The 17,315-nt window shown below is 41.8% G+C and overlaps 1 protein-coding gene across 8 annotated transcripts in view; it reads left to right on the plus strand.

The window, feature by feature from the left end:
• The first annotated feature begins 241 nt into the window (after positions 1-241).
• Positions 242-17,315, plus strand: part of USP9X (ubiquitin specific peptidase 9 X-linked) — a 106,550-nt gene continuing 89,476 nt past the window's right edge. For 4 of the 8 annotated variants that reach the window (XM_075539493.1, XM_075539499.1, XM_075539497.1 and 1 more), the window contains exons 1-2: positions 243-1,028; positions 11,015-11,125. The gene's annotated coding sequence lies outside the window, so the exon portion shown is untranslated. Of the gene's footprint in view, positions 1,029-6,419; positions 6,542-11,014; positions 11,126-17,315 lie in introns of all 8 variants that reach the window. The other 4 variants (XM_075539495.1, XM_075539498.1, XM_075539500.1 and 1 more) reach the window with 4 other exon arrangements.

The raw sequence follows: 17,315 nt of genomic DNA on the forward strand, positions 1-17,315 counted from the left end.
GCGGGCTCTGGGCGTCTCCAGCTCGGCCCCGCTCACTTGGTGGCGCGCGCCACGCTCCCCGATTTGACCGGCCCAGGTGGAGGGGGGTGGGGGGTGGGGGGGAGGGAAAAGGAAGCAGCTGAGCCAGCGGGGGCTGGGCAGGAGCCCAGGGAGGGCCGAGGGGCGGGCTTGTAAGAGGCGGGGCTTGGCGGGGGCGGGGAACTTCAGGGCTTTGGGCGGCGCTGGGGTGAGAGGGAGTCTGCGCTGCCGCGCTGCTGCCACCACCGCGTCGCTGGTGCTGGTGCTGGTGCCGGTGCCGGTTCTGGCCCCGCCGCCGCCGCTGCCGCCGCCGCCGCCGCCGGCTCCGCCGCTGCTGGCCGAGCGGTTTTTGTTTTTATTTTTCGGGTTTTGCCAGATCCGCCATATTGACGAGGACAGGAGCCCGCGGCTGCGGAAGCTAGTCTGTGCTGCCGCCGGAGCCGCAACCTCTCCGCACCCGGCCCGTCCGGGCCGCTGCCGCGCGGAGCCCCTCCCCAACTTGCTCCGCTCCCGGGCCTCGCGGGAGCCCGCCCTCCCGCCGCTGCCGCCTCTCCGTCACGGGGGGCGGCCGCGTCTGCGCCGGTGTTTGTGTCGGCAGAGTAGCTGCTGCAGCGGGAGCAGGCCTGGAGAGGGGACCGCGGCGTTGACCAGGGGAAGGTGAAGCCGCCGTTGCGGGAGGAGGAGCAGGAGGAGGTGACGCAGGAGGAGCGCACCGCCCGGAGCCCGGCTGAGCTCAGCCAAGCGCCCCAGCCTGGGGGGAGAGAGCCGCCGCCGGCAGAAGCGGAGGAGGCGACCGCGGCCACCGCTGCAGCTGGGCGGGCGCCGCGAGCCGGGAATACCGGAGCTCGTTTGCAGCCCCCTCGTCCCGTCCCCGCCGTCTCCAGACAGTTTGTCGCCCGTCACAACCGGGCCTGGGATGCACGGCGGGTCAGCCTCGTCCCGGGACTGAGTCTGGCTGCCCGCCGCCCGCCTCCGCGTGTCCTGGTTCTGGGAAGACTCCGAGTCGTGCGGTGAGTGGCCACTCGAGCGCCGGGGCGACGCGCTTTTCCGGGGCTAACAGCTGGATGGGGGTGAGGGGAACTGGGCGAGGGGGGTGTGCGTGTGCGCGCCGGGCCCCGTTCCGCGGCCGGCGCGGGGGGCTTTCCCGCTCCCCCTTCTCCGCCCCCGGCCGGGTGGACGCGCGCGGCGCGGGAGCGCGGCGCGGGGCTGGGCTCCTTGTCGAGCCGGCGTCCCGGGAGCGTGGCTGTGTTTTGGACTGTAAGGGAAAATGGCTGACGGTTTCGTCCCTCCTCCTCCTCCTCCTCCTCCTCCCCCTCCTCCTCCTCCTCCTCCTCCTCCTCCTCCTCCTCCCCCTTCCCCTTCCCGTCCTGTCTGGGGCCGCGGGGAGGGGGGAGTCGGGGGGGGGAGGATGGAGGCTCCGGGCGCAGCGGCGAGCGCCCCCCGTTTCTTCCCGCCGGGCGGAGACCGGGGCTGGGGGGTCGCCGTCCGGGCCACCCCGCGCCCCCTCGCCCCAGTCGCGTTCCACTTGACACCGAACGCCATTACTGAGGTGGAGTGATTTGGAGCAAAGGCCCCGACCTACACCCCTGGCTAGCGGGCCCGCCGCCTCCCCCGACCGGCTTTCGAGAACCCGCCGCTCCCCGGCCCGCGGGTGCGGGCGCCCCGGCGCCCTCCTTCGCCCTCCTTCGCCCCGTCTCGTAGTTGGCCGAGGGTCGGGGTCGGGAGTGAGCTTTGGCTGCAGGCGTCGCGCCCCGAGCTCCCTTGGACGGGGACCACCTTTTCTATTTTTAACTGTCTGCCAAAAGAAAAGTGCGGAAAAAAAACCCCACCCCCGGCCTAGGTGCGCGATGTGGGGTGCAAAGCTTCCGATACTCTGGCTGCGCGCCTTCGCTTGGCATAAGTGGGGTGTTTTCATTCATTGTCAAACCTGAAGTTGGACATTTAGGGAGCAGGTGGATGGGCGTTTTGTGCTATTTCTAGGGATTTCTGTGGCAGCTGGAACTGAACCTGGGGGTTTTTAGGATGTACCGTAGACTCTGCGTGTGAAGTATTTACATCATAACTGAAGAAAAAAATTTCCAGGGGGAATGGGGTGAGGCTGGTGGGGGCGTACCTCTAGTTCCAACGTGAATTGACTGCCCCCCAGTGCCATTTACTTTACAGGTGTGTGTGTTATTTCTTGATTTGTCTTTGAATTTTAGCTGAGCGACATGTAGGGACCTCTCACTGCCATGGAGTCGATACCGATTCATGGCGACCCTATAGGTAGGGCAGGGTTGAATTGCCCCTGTGGGTTTCCGTGACTAACTGTTTGCGTAGGGAGTCGAAAAGCCCTGTCTTTATTCCCACAGAGCGGCTGGTGGTTTCGAACTGCCACTTTAGGGATCTCAGCCCAACTACTCCACCTGGGAGGGCTTCGATGATTTAACTATTCGTGGTCTTTTTTTTTTCCTTTGAGGGAAATGTCCGTAGCCCTCTTGGCCCGGAAAAAAAACTCAAGTCTCTTAAATCTACGTAACGTTTGCAAACCTTCACTTAGCTGGAGGAAAATTGGGGGTACATTTCTTAGAAACTTTACTTCCGCAGGTACTTAACCTCTTAGAATTCATGAGGTCCACTTAGTAGTGATTATGTGGTAAGAACTGCTTATGGACTAGTCTGGCTGTCGAGCTAGTCCACTTGAGTTTGAATTTAACGAGACGATAAGCTGGCGTTTAGATCGCATGGTCTAATGATGCGCAGTGGGCTGCCATTTTGGTTTTAGCAGATGCCTCCCAAGTTTTTAAAGATTTATTAAATATAAAAAGTATCCCCATCTGCCTTTTCTCAACGTTGCAGTTTACATGAATGTGCTTAAACATACATATAATCTACATCCTTTAAGCTTTATTGTTCAGTATTTGAACCAAACGAAGGTCTGGAAATATTTGGAATAGGCGTTTCAAGGGTGAACTCATGAAAAGGTTAAATATAAATATGTGTCTTCGTATATTTTGCTTTTGCTAAATATTCCACTTGGGGACTATATGCATCTGTTTCTCCACTGTCTTTTTCATTTTGACAGTTAGCTGTTCAAATTCTTAATAATCTTGGGCTGTTTTTTCTTTGCTGACCTTGGTGGTTTCTGAAAAAATTTCAGGGGGGACTATATAATAGTAAGAACATTACATGTGTGAGTCTTAAGTTCTTCAAGAAGTAACTTTGAAGGGTAGATGTTACTTTGCACCACTTTTTTGAAATTGCGTGGTGCATTTGTTAGTTTCCTTAATCAAGAGAATGCATTGCATCCTTTTTCTACTAGGATCTCGAAATGTATTTTCCCTGCCTAAGAAAGATGAATTTTCCCCTCCTGGATATATTCTTACAGATCATGTTTTGTCATGGTATTAATAATGTTGCTGATGTTGAAAAAGAATGTCATGAATTGTCCATTCATCTTGTTCTTGAATAGTTAAACGAATGCAAGTTTTCTTTAACTAATCTTTATTTTCACATGATGACTTAAAAACTATGGACATTTAGGCTTTTACTTCAACATGTTAATAGTAATTATTGAAGCCAGGTTCAAGAAAGCGATTTGAAATAGGATTTGAAACAGAGTTTATCCTTCTGGTTGGAAGTTTTTTGTGCAATAAAGTGAGGGTGAGGGTGGGGAATTGTATCCTGTAGTCATTGAGCAAGTTGATTTTTATTTTCTAAAGAACATAGTATTTTGTTAATATGTTCTCTGAATTTTGAAATAATTTTCTTTTTGTTTTCAGTTATTGGATTTTCTCCCCCCCTAGTCCTTGTAAGCCATCAAAATTATTACCAAATAACACTGATACACGTGAAAGGGTTAATGCAGTAAACCTCTACCTGACTGCACTTTAGAAGCATGGGGGGAGTTCAAGACGGAACCAAACCAAACTGGTTCTTTGGTTTCAAATCCAGAGACTGGTTAACTGATCAGATAATGAGGACTGAGCAAAGGTATATTTCAAAAACTGCCAGAGCTAAGAATCAGTGTAAAGTTGAGAAAAGGCAGATGGTGATCCGTTTGTTTGTAATAATAATAATAATCAGTTATTAATCATAGCATGTTTTTATAGAGTTTTCAAGTGAATAAATAGGAAAATAGGTTTTCCTGCTTATATTCGTTTATCAGTATAATCCGTTTTTGAACCTGTGTGCCAGCATTGTGCTAACCAGTTTTTATTAATTTCTTTATATAGATAATGTCATCTTCATTGTAAGGACAAAGGATCTTAGGCGCATCTAGTGATGGTGCTTCAACTACTGGGCCCTCGTTAGTGAAATGATACTAAAGACTGTATTAGTTAAGCATTAAAAACCTTTGCAGAGTAGCTCTAGGTTTTGTTTTGCTTTGCTTTTAAAACAAAGTAGCGATTTGGGAAATATATCGATTGGCCAAGGGCAATATTAGAAAGCTTTGCAGCAAAATAAGGTTCTTCCCCTTCCAGATGTCTCCCAACACGTTCAGGGTGGTATTTTAGTTGGTGGACTTGTTTATGACTAAAATGTTAGTCAACATTCCTAAAAGATGCAGCATTCCGGCATTTGTATTCCAGTCATTTATTTAAATCATCTCAAAAAGAACATTTAGTGCATGTGAAATTTTTATCCGTATGAGAGATTTCTGAGTTGGGGCTTAACTTTACAATCAGCATACTTTCCATAAAAGGCTTTTCAAAAAGAATGCTTTAATTTAGTGTGTTAGTAGCAGTTACGGTATTGTTTGATAACTTAATGGAGTGACATAGCAATAACATGTATTTGGTGTGTTTCCCTTTTTAAAATCGTTTTGGTCTATTAAGGAACTCTGGGGACATTGTCTGGTAAGTATTGGGCTGATAACCACAAGGTCAAGGTCAGTGGTTCAAACCTATGAACTACTCTTTAGGAGAAAGATGAAGTTATCTCCTTTCTCAAGATTTACAGTCTCGGAGACCCTATATAGCAGTGGTTCTCAACCTTCCTAATGTCGTGACCTTTTAATACAGTTCCTCATGTTGTGGTGATCCCCCCAACCATAAAATGATTTTCGTTGTTACTTCATAACTAATTTTGCTACTGTTACAAACCAGGCGACCCCTGTGAAAGGGTCATTTGACCTCCGCACCCCCTCCCCAAGGGGTTGCGACCCACAGGTTGAGAGCCCCTGCTACATAGGTTTGTGATGACAGTGAGTTGATGTGGTCTGTTGGGCTAATTCTATATTGAGAGAGGGAGGGGTAAAACCTAGCTCAATCTATGAACGAGATTTCCCAGAGATTTTTCTGTTAAAGGAAATAGGACTACGATCTTAAAAAAGGACAGGAGACTATAGGAAACTTCTGAATCTTCTTATGTGCATTGGGGTTTGAATTTATTTATTGCTGTACATTTTAGTGTAGTTATGATGATGAGTATAAAATACTTTTAAGGAATAATGTGTGGAACAAAAACATTTTTGAGGGGGGATGTTAATCTAGATTTATTCTTCAAATATGCTCTTGGTAGAACTGTGGGCATGTGTGCATGTGCAAGCACCCGCCTGCCTGCTGTCAGGTAAGTGCTGAACTGCTAACCACAATGTCAGCAGTTCAAACCCGCCAGCCCCCCTGGAAGAAACATGGGGCTGACTACTCAGAAACTCTGTGGGCTCACTAGGAGTTGGAATCCACTCAATGACCATGGGTTTTTTGGTTATCTACCATGTACATATGTGGGAGCAAATTTCTGTTCTCAGTCTCAGCGTATTTTCAGTTGTGTATGAGAGTCACCTGAGTAGCTTTTAAGCTATAGATGTCTAAGTCTTTTTCTGAAGTTACTAATTGAGTAAGTTTTGGGTGGAAGTTAGGAATCGCTTTGTGGTGGAGAAAAACTGCAACAGGTGATATTGATCATTAAAAAAAAGTAGTGGTCCCTGGATACTCCCTTTTGTTTTGTTTTAGAGACTGTCCGGTATGAGATTGGTTGGACTAGCTGATCTCCAAAGGCCGTGCTATTTGTAATGCTCTGATTCTTTTACTCAGTCGGTCTCCTGATGGAAGGAGACTGAATTAAGTTGTTAGAAAAAGTACACCTAACTGACTCTGGGTAATTAACAGCAACATGCAGTATAAGCTAATGGATTTTTTCTGTTAGAGGTCAGGAAAATAAGTAAAGAGATACATTCTGAACTTTTGCGAATAAGCCCTAAGTGTCAAGTATGGTAGAAACTGATACTTTTTTTTAGTAAGTTGCATATTGGTTTTAGGAATAGTTATACTTAATAACAGTTTTTGACTAGAAACATGAGTGCAGTATCACCTCTTCCTGTTCCTTTTCTGTAATTCCTTCTTTGTATTTTTCTTTTTTATTGTTTCACTTTTATCATTTGCTTTGATTAATTTTGTCCTCTAAATTCTATTTTGTAGGTTGGTGGCACCCATCTGATCAGACTCAAGATCCCAAGTCACTGATAAATCTCTAGCACCTAGAAGGTGCCTGGCATTTAGATCATCCCCAGTAGCGATTAAATGAGAGTCACTTCCACATAGTATGTTCTCTATGATTTATTTCTTGGCTTTAAAAATTCTCTTTGCTGTGTGGATGGCTGAAACTGACCCAAACTTTTTTGAGCAGGAATCTAGAGCTAGTCAAACTTGTTTTTTTAAGGAAAATGGCTCAGAGAATGAGGTAATTGGGCCAAGATAGCATGCAATCAGTAGACAATCTTGCATATAGTTCTTTCATCTCATAATGTGGCACATTATTTACTAAATTCTCTGAATTTTTTCCTTTGTAGTCACTCAAATATCCACTCAGTTCTCTTCTTCACAATTGGTGATGAACTTGTTGGCAAAATTAGGCATTCTGTTTTATTTTTATGTATAACAGCACCTAGAATAATATTGTTTACAATAAGTATTTTTTGATTGAATGGCAAAATCGAGGGTGGGGAAGCAGTATGACTTTCAATATCTAGAACTGCCTGCACAGAATTGGTATTTCATTTTAAAGCTCTGTACATTAGTTTATCCTTTCTATTACCATTGAATTAAATTTGAACAGGTTGAACATGTTGGTCAACCATTGTGAAAGGAATTGGTTTTCTTTGGATCATCCTGAGCTGGGAGTCAGATAGTGGATCCCACTCTATACCAGAGACTGAATTAGGAAGAGAAGAAAAAAGGAGTAGGTTTACTTCCTTCCCAATCCTTTGAGCTCCTTTTCCTTCCAGCTCACTTTTCTGGTTATTGAGAGTTGTAAGGTTCCTGGTTTTCGCTCTTTTCTTTTAGCCAATTAAGTTGGAATAGTACTAGGGGGCTTCAGAAAGCTCGTGGAAAAATTTAGTCTGTTATCAAAGTAGTATGGAAAAATGGGCCTGCTTTCTCTGATAACCCCTCCATAGTTCAGAAAAAGGATCAACAAACTTTTTCTATAAAAGGCCAGATAGTAAATACGTGGCTGCTTCAAAAAGTTTGTGGAAAAAAGAATGAAAAGATAATAGGGTTTGGCCATGACCTTTGAAGCACCCTTACATTTTAGGTTTTGTGGGGAAGGAGGCAAAATTGAGGAAATGAAGTAGATTTTTATCAAAACAAAAAAAATGTAATGATTGAATGCATTTTTTGTAATTCAGGTAGGTTTATTGTAAGGAACAAAATCTTGGGGGGGAGGAATAAATAGTTTATTTAGCTGGGGGGGTTTTAAACTTAAGTGTACTCTGTTATCAAATTTTTTTTGCACATATTCCTGTATGAAAACCTGGCTTAGCTTGTGGACTAAGCAAAAACAGGAAGGCTGAACTTGGTTGGCCAAGGAGAGTGTGCCAGCCCTAGTTTAGAGCAATGATTACTCAAACTCGGAGGCTTGATTAAAATGGCTTGCTGGGGCCCTGCCCTCAGAACTCCTTAGTCTGGAGTCAGCAAGTCTGGAACAGCAGAGCCTTAGACCGTGCAAATCTTAAACTACTCTGGTGTAGAAATTAGGATTATCACTTAAATTTCTGGAATTCTGTCTTGTAGCTTTCACTTTGTACTTTTAAGTTAAACAATTATGTACTGCATTCCTGTTCTGTACCTAGGTTTACACCAGGTGGGAGCTCTGATAATGCAGTGGTTAAAGTGCTTGCTAACCAGCCACTGAGGAACAAAGGTTCAATAATCTGCTTCTATAAAGATGACAGCTTAAAACTCAGTGGGGCATTCTGTTCTGTCCGTAGAGTTAGAGTTCGAATCGATTTTAGGGCAGTTGATTTTGGTGTTAGGAGTTATCATTTCAGGTGACCAGGGATCCAAGGTGAGTGGAACAAAATTCTTAACATAAACGGTTTTGTGTAATTAATTTCTGCAAATCCTTTAAGGACTTAGCATCTGAGAGACAAAGGACATAATTTTGAAAGCACGATAGTGGTGTTTTTGATTTTCATATTAAAGGAAGGCTACACTGGAAGCATTGCAAATATAACATAACAGTAGTACTTCATTTGATGGACTGTCTTTGGAAAATCCAAACCAAATACACCACCTTCAGGTTGATTTTGACTCAGCAACCCTAGGGGGGACTACCGTAATAGGATTTGCAAGGGCAGAAAATCTTTCTGGGAGCAGACAACCTGATCTTTATCCTGTAAAATGGCTGGCGCATTCAAACTGCTGACCTGGTTAGCAGCTGAGCACTTCACTAACTTAACCACTGTGCCATCAGGGCTCCTATCTTGGGGAATATGAATTTTTAAAAAATTGTACATAGGTGAATTATAGTAAAGATTTTATATGCTCTATGATTTTTATTTGGTTATGAAATTGAGTTCTATAAGAAAACGTTAAAAAAAGAAAACGTTCAGGGGAACCTGAGAGAATAAATGCAGCGTGCCTTTGTTTCCACCATGTGAAAGCAACCATATTATTGAATAGGTATATTTCCATCCTGACTCATTTCATATTTGTTTTAATTGGGTGGGAATACTGTAGTAGGTATAGCTTTTCCCCATCGTATAAAATTTTTCCATGAATTTTTTTTCTGGGCCTATAATTCATTTAATTGAATTGATCATTTAATTTTCCCTTGATGGTCTTGTCAATTACCTTTAATTTTGCACTTAGGCGGTGATGAGCATTTTTGAGTGAATGGTTTTTTGAATTTCTGATGTTGAATCAAAGGTTCTAATCAATTAGTTCACTAAGCAGTACTTTTTCATGTCTGCTGCCCTACTTGTGCCCTCCTACTCCTGTTGTCTTTTTAGGTACTACCTTTTTGTTTCTTTTTTAATGTGAAAACTCTCATCATGAAGTTAATTTTAATATAACTCAAACCAAAACCAAACTTGTTGCCATCGAGTCAGTGCTGACTCATAGTGAACACCCCCCCACAACTCCGTGGGTTTCCACGACTAACTCTTACAGGAATAGAAAGCCCAGTGTTTCTCAGGAGGAGCTGGTGGTTTTGAACTCTGGACCATGCGGATCACAGCCCAAGAAGTAACCATTACATTGCCAGGACTCCTTTAATATAATTATCAATTTAATTTCACACACACACACACACACACACACACACACACACACACGCACACACCCCTTTTCCTCCTACTTGGACTATCCCAATTCTTTATATAGGTTTTATACCTTCCCACTTGTGTAACTTTGTTCTTTTTAGGAAATTCTTCATTTGCTATTGAGATTTATATGCATTAAAAGGTCATTGGCACTTTTGAATTAAATGTTCTTGTTTTTCTTACTCACCAAATCAGATGCAGCAACGTACACATTTACAGCAACATTCTGTGACATAAGTTCCATATAAAAAAATAAACTCCAAACTTAACTAAAATCTTTACAGGAGTAGAGAGCCTCATCTTTCTCTTGTGCAGCAGCAGGTGAGCTCAAACTGCCAGCTTTGTGGTGAGCAGTTCAGTGCCACCAGAGCTCGGTGCCTCCCATTAAAAACTCCCAATTTCACTCCCAGCCCTGGAGCCCATTAATAGTCTTTGGTTTATTTATTTGCTGCTTTCTTGTAAGTGAGAATATAATAATATTTTTGAGTTACATCAGAACTTCATTTTTCTTTTGGGTTGCATAATGCGTGATATGTATACAAAGCACATTCTGTTATCCCGTTCATCAGTTGGGAACATTTTCTGGTTCTTTTACCTTTGGCCGTTGAGAAAAGTGCTGCAATGAACAGCAGTGTAAAAGTTTTTAATACTGAGTTTTTTTTTTTTTTTTTTTAAGCAAAAGGGAAGAAATCTATTGGAGCCCATACGGGAAACCCTGGGGGGGGGGGGCAGCATACCCTACTGTGTAGGCATGCCCAGCAAAGAGTCATACCATTCACTGTACCCCCATGTCCCAGAGGGACTCCCCATGAAATGAGGTGTGTACTGCCTATATACAATATTGGCTTGTCTTCAATAAGGTGACCCCAGATAACATAATCATGTTTAATGTGCTCTTGCTGTGAGTCACAATTAACTTGATGACAGTGGATTTTGTAGCATAGGAGGGGGCTTCAAAAAGCTTGTGGGGAAAATCCACTATCTTTTAAATTACATTTTCCCAAGAACTTTTTGATGGCCCCTCCTATCAAGTTACCATCAAGTTGATTCCAACTCTAATAACAACTAAAAGAGTTGTTGATTTGGAACCTGCTAGGGTAGATCAGTGAGAGAGATTTGTGAGGTGGGACTGTGAGGAGAACCCTAGAAGTATATTCCTTGCCTGAGATGAGCAGATCCCATTTTCAGAGCCTTGTAAATGTTAAACTTTTGCAAATGGGTACCTGACAGTGCCACCAAGGCTCCCTCCTTAAGTCTTACCTAATGGGGAGATTATGAAAGCACATCTCACTCAGAAAGGCTAGAATCTGCATCCAGAGAATGTTCATTGTAAGTGCTCCATGGAAGTATTATTTTATCACTTTAAAAAATTGTGATTATAAGGTCAGAGTAGAACTAACTGCCCCTTTGGGTTTCTGAAGCTGTAAATCTTCATAGGTGCATAAAGCAATTTTTTTTTTTTCTTGGCAGAGTGGCTGGTGGATTCAAACGGCTCGCATTTAACCCACTGCACTACCAGAGCTGCTCTTGGTATCCCTGGAGATGTAGAAAAACTGGAGTCTGAGATATTTTCAAGTGAAGGTAAAACATGAGTTGATGGGCTTAGGAGCTGTTGGATCTAGAAGTAATAGGAGAGTGGAGTAATGAAGTCAGTCTCGGAGCATTCTTTGGGTATATTGTCTGGCCAACAGCCTACGACATGAATTCAGGGACTACTACAGACTCATAGCTAAGGGTTATGTGGTGATTGAGCAGGTTTTAGCTTTGGTAAGTTTCAAAGTCTAGGTTAAGCTTTAAGAATAATGCTGCTAAAAAGCAATGTAGTCTGCTAGGGAAAGTAATATTCAGGGGAAATAGTTTTGTTTTTTTCATTCTGAATTGAAGATGAAAATATGCAGATAAATGTAGTAGTGATTTTCAATGTCTGGCACAGATGGTTTCAGGCAAAATGTTGCCACCTCATTTTTCATCACTGTAAAGAACACTAGCAAAATAAGTTCATTTTTATATACTTCTTAGGCCAGCACTTCTCAAATTTGTTATTTAGGATCTTTTTCTACTTGTAAGTTACTAATCCTAAAGAACTTTTGCTCATAAAGGGTTATATCTATTAATATTTCATGGTAATAAGTTAAAATTAAGAAACTTTAAAATTTAAAGGTAACAACCCACTGCATGTGTTGATGACTATGTTTATGAAAACTAACTCCTCCCTGAAAAAATATTAACGATTAAAGTGGTATTTTATTTTGTAAATCTCATATTTGGCTTAATGGAAAATAACGAGTATTTGGTTCTGCCTTCAATCTATTGTGGTGTCATGCATCATGGCCTCTAGAGAACTCCATTGTGCACCTTTGAGAATGACAGTGAAGTTGGCAAATGTCTTATTGTGAAGATGATTTTGGCAACTCTGACCTTTGAAAAGGACTTCAGGGACATCCAAGGTCTCTGGCTCACAAGAAATGTTGGGCACATGTTTTGGATGGTGTATCTACTGCACATAATTACATTGTAAGAGTACATATGTGTTACATTTTAGCACAGTCTTCTTAAAGCTTAACCTAGACTTTGAAACATGTCCAAGCCAAAAGTTGTACCAGCACAGAACTGTGTTGATCCTTGAATTCACTTCATAGGCTGTTGGCCAAGTAAAGCTTGCTAAAAGCTTTATAAATGACATCTGCATAACCACCATTCAGAGCAAGATAATAGAATATTTCCAGCTCCCTGGAAGGTTCCATCATATTGCCCCCCACTAACTGCTAGTGGGTTGGAACTACAGACCTTATGGTTAGCAGTCCCATGCTGACTAGTATTGGCAGTCCTTCGGATTTTGACTATTTTAGTGGGAGGGTTAGGAATGGTTTATGGCAGTTTAAATTTGCATTTGCCCATATCTAATGATGTTTAAGACTTTTCATATGTTTATTGTTCATTTAGCTGCTTAACTCTTCTGCTTTACCTGTAAAATCTGAAGCTTGGCTAGTAATGGCAGAAACTGGAGTCGTGTTTATTATTGTATCTATATCTGAATATACAAAAACTTGTACACTTTCAATAGATGGTAGGACATGTGAATTATATCTCATTAAGACTATCATAAAAACTTAAAAATAATAGTGACATAATCCCATTGACTAAAGGAAGAATTTTCAAATCCCCCCCCCCCCCAATTCTTGAGTTTCCTTTTCATATCCTTTACTTTCTACATTTGTGAATTGCTCAATTTAGCTATGGAAAATTCAGGCAAATAGTACCTGTTGGATGGATACATATACACAGTGTTGCTTAATAATAATCGTCAAAACTTACAATGGTTTTAGTTTTGCCAGCATTTCAGGATTGAAATAGTAACTTCTAAAATGATAGATCGCTTTTAATAAGTAACTTGAGTAGCTTGTCTTAATCCACCACATCCACAAAGGGTAGATGATACTGTAGGCATACTTTTTGTGATACTTGGTATATAACTTGCATCTAACATTTAAATCAGCAATTGCTATAATTTGTTTAGGGAATAAAATTTATTGGGATCATAATCCTTTGATCGATTTAATAAAGAATATTTAAGTAATTTTTTTGGAAGAAAACCTGGGTATATGTACTCTTACAGCCTCAGAATTTTGAGGGATTATAATACAGATCTCTCTTTGAGTCCATTCTAACTCTTTGTGAACCTGTAAGACATTATAGAACTTGCCCCTATGGGTTTTATGGGAATGAAAAGGATCATCTTTTCTCCCACAGAAGTGGTTTTGAACTGCTGACCTTGTGGTTAGCAGACCAATGCATAACCCACCAGGGCTCTTGAGTGGTAGAAGATAGTGGCTATATACCAGAACAAGTGATAAGCTTTTTGACCCAGTAGAAAAAATAAAAAATAGTTTGCTCTATAGCAGCAGGCTTCACAATGTTGTAACAGACGACATTCAAGCTGAAATTAGAGGCAGACTTTCCAACAGGAAATAATTTCAAAATCTTAATATTATTTGTGCACTTCTCAATGTGAGCGTATCATTTCTAAATATCTCTTTACTGCCCACAGTGTGCTCAAGTTAAAACAAATATTTCCCAAATTTGGGTCTGTTTTTTATTTCTGTGCAATTCTTAAATATTAGTACATGTACTTTGGGTGACCTGAATAAATTGCCTCATGATCAAGAACACCATTTAAGTACTCTTTTTTTTTTTTAATGCATTGGTACTCAGTTAAATCATTTGATTAATGAGAACAAAGATATTGAATTAACACATGGGTGATGTTTGGTCCCAAAGGTAAATGATGTCATAATGAACATTGTGTACAGTGGTGTGGTTGAAGTAGAAGTAGAACTCAGTCTCCCACATGATGCGTGATGTGGTAAAACAGCCATGCAAAATGCAAAGCAACCCATTTCTTAGCCATTGTGTATACTGCCATCTGTCACACTAATAGTTTCATTTGTATTCAGTTTATCAATTTGTTTTGATTTTACAATTATATAAACAATAAGCATGAGTTTAGTCCTATTTTCATTTTTACATATATGAACCAGCTTTGAAATAGAAAGTAATTTAGTTTTTAGAAATTCTGTTTAGTTAGAACAGAATTTGTGCACTTGAGCTAGCTTAGCATTGCTAATAGAAATCTGTATAACTGGAGCCGGACTCCCAACAACATATTTACTAGGTTATTTTCCTGTTTATGAAATGGAACACTATATTAATTTATATAATACTTAATTTTTATAAACCATGTATTAATATTTCTACTTTTCAGTTCATCTGTTCATTCTTTAACTCAGCAGATCATTAGTAAGTTATATGACACCACAGACTTTCAATATTTTTTCTTTTATTTTATTGGGACCTCTTACAGCTCGTATAGCAATCTATACATCAGTGGTAGCAATAAAATTTGTGCACATCATTTTCAAAGCTTTTTCTTTCTACTTGAGTCCTTGGTATCAGCTCTTTTTTCCCCTCCCTCTCACACCCTCCCACCATCATGAACCCTGGATAAATTATGTCATTGTTATTTTCATCTCACACTGTCCACTGTCTCCCTTCACCCACGTTTCTGTTCCTTCCCCGGGGTTGGGGGCCAGTTATACGTTGATCATTGCAGTTCCCCCTTTCTTCCCTCACCTTACCGCTACCCTCATGGTATCACTACCCCCATTACTGTTCCTGAGGGCTTTATCTGTCCTGGATTCCATGAGTTAGAGAGTTCTTAATATACCAGTGTACATGCTCCAGTTTAGCTGGATTTGTAAGGTAGAGCTGGGTCATGGTAGTGGGGGTGGGAGGGTGAGAGGGAAGCATTAAAGAATTAGAGGAATGTTGCTTGGCTGACTCATTCCTTCCTTGTGACCCTTCTATGAGGGGATGTCTACTTGTCTACAGATGGACCCTGGGTCTCCACTCCTTGTTCACATTGATATGATTGTTTGTTTTTTTTTTCTCTTCTGATGCCTGATACCTGATCCCATTGACACTTTGATCAGACAGGCTGGTGTGCTTCTTCCATGTGGGCTTTGTTGTTTCCCTGCTAGATGGCTGCTTGTTTAATTTCAAACCTTTAAGACCCCAAACGCTGTATCTTCTAATATCTGAGCACCATCAGCTTTCTTCACCACATTTGCTTATGCACCCATTTTTGTCTTTAGCAATCATGTTGGGAAGGTGAGCATCACAGAATGCCAGGTTATCAGAACAAAGAGTTCTTACATTGAGGGAGGGCTTGAGTAGAGGCCCGATGTCTATCCATCTGCTACCTTGAATACTTAACATATAAATATGTCCACAGACCTATATCCCTATTGTTATATATTAATATATTTACATATATACATGCCTATATGCCTCTTTATATGTTTTTGCCTCCTACGGTAATTTTTTCCTATATTTTCTTTTACTCCTGTCCCACTATCATCATGTTCAACCTTCTTCTGAAGGTAATTCTTCTTCATAATTCCTCTCGACTACATAGCACTTGGTCAAATTGATATCTTCTTGTAACTGGTTTCATCAGCTCCTGTAAAAATAGTGTGGTGTGAAATAGGCATAAGCCTAAAACCAGATTTCTATAAGGTGGAGATCAGATAACATGTCTTCTCTTCAGCAACTTTTTAACCAGTTGTTAAACTAGCTGTCCCTCCCATGGCACTCTGCTAGCTTGGATGATTTATTGCAATGAACACACAGTATCCAAAGACAAAATTTAGGATTGTGGGATTTATTAGGGAAGTGACATGTTACAATTTAAGATCAGCAAAGAATCACTCATTCATGGGTCAGGATGCCTCAGCTGTGCCTTGGCAGATCTCCGGCCTCCTTGGGCTGTGGGGCGGACCCAGCCTCTGCCTTGCTCAGGCAAGTGTTAACATAGCTCTTTAGCTCTGACAATAAGTTACTTGCGCCCCTAAGTACCTCACCAAGAAATGTCTCCCAGTTTCCGAGGTCTGTGGTTCCCAGGGCAGGGATATCGGATCCAAGGTTGTACTTGTCTCGTCTCACATCTCTTCTTGGTGGTAGCCAGGTCCTCTCTCACTGCTTGGTGATTTCTCCTTATGTCTCTTGTAAGATTGTGTGGTGGAAGCAAGGGTGGAAATTTGTGTGCATCCCACCCTAATCCTAACTAGTTAGCATAACAAATACTGCCTAATCCTCATTAGAGGTCAGGATTTACAATCCACATTTAAAGGATAACTATATCAGATTGCAAATTGAGGACAACCAGACTATCCAGAGAATCATGGGATAGCCAAGTTAACAAACCCCAATCATAGCACACTCCATACAACTTACTTGCATTGTTCTACCCAGACATCCTGTGGGAATCACAAAGACCTTGGCAGGACTACATTAACAGTGTTTTTCAGCAATGTCTTCAGTGCAGCTTGTTAGTTTGTCATACTGTGGTGGCTTATGTGTTGCTGAGATCTAGGTTACTGGTGTTTCAAATACCAGAAGGATCACCCATCGTGGACAGGTGTCAGCAAATTTTTCAGACCAAGACAAACTAGGAGAAAGGAAGATGCTTCTGAAAAAATTGGCCACTGAAAACCTTATGAATAGCATTAGAACATTGATAGGGTGCCAGAAGGTGAGCCCTCCATGCCAGAAGGCACTCAAAATTGGGAAAGCCCTGCCTCTTCAAAATAGAGTCTACTTTAATGATGGTGGATGGAGCAAAGCTTCCAAGTCCTCCATGAGTTAATGTGACACAACTCAAAACAAGAAACAGCTGCAGACATCCATTAATATTAGGAAGTACAACATTATGAGTTATGAATTTATGAAAATTTGGAAGTTGTGAAAAATGAAATGGAATGCATAAAGATCAATAAGCCTAGGCATTAGTGGAAATGGACTAGTATTGGCCATTTCAATCAATCATGTGGTTTACTATATTGGAAATGACAAAGAAGAATGGTGTCAAAACTCAAGATCTGTCTAGAGTGTAATGCTGTCAGTGATAGGGCTATGCTTACAAGGAATATCAGTTAATGCATCTGTAGTCAAATTTACACACCACCTACCAATGCCAAAGATGAGAATATTGTTGATTTTTGTAATTTCTGTAGTCTGAAATTGAACAGACTAAATTTCATTGATAGTTGGTGGATATTGGAATGGAAAGTTGGGATCAAAGAGGATTAGTAGTTGGAAAATATGGCCTTGGTGATAGAAATAATACTAGAGAGCATGATAAAACTTTGGGAGATCAATGACTTCTTCAATGCAAATACTTCTTTTCAATAACAAATGACAACTTTACACGTGG

The sequence above is a fragment of the Tenrec ecaudatus genome, chromosome X (assembly GCF_050624435.1).
Source record: "Tenrec ecaudatus isolate mTenEca1 chromosome X, mTenEca1.hap1, whole genome shotgun sequence".
Taxonomy (NCBI): Eukaryota; Metazoa; Chordata; class Mammalia; order Afrosoricida; family Tenrecidae; genus Tenrec; species Tenrec ecaudatus.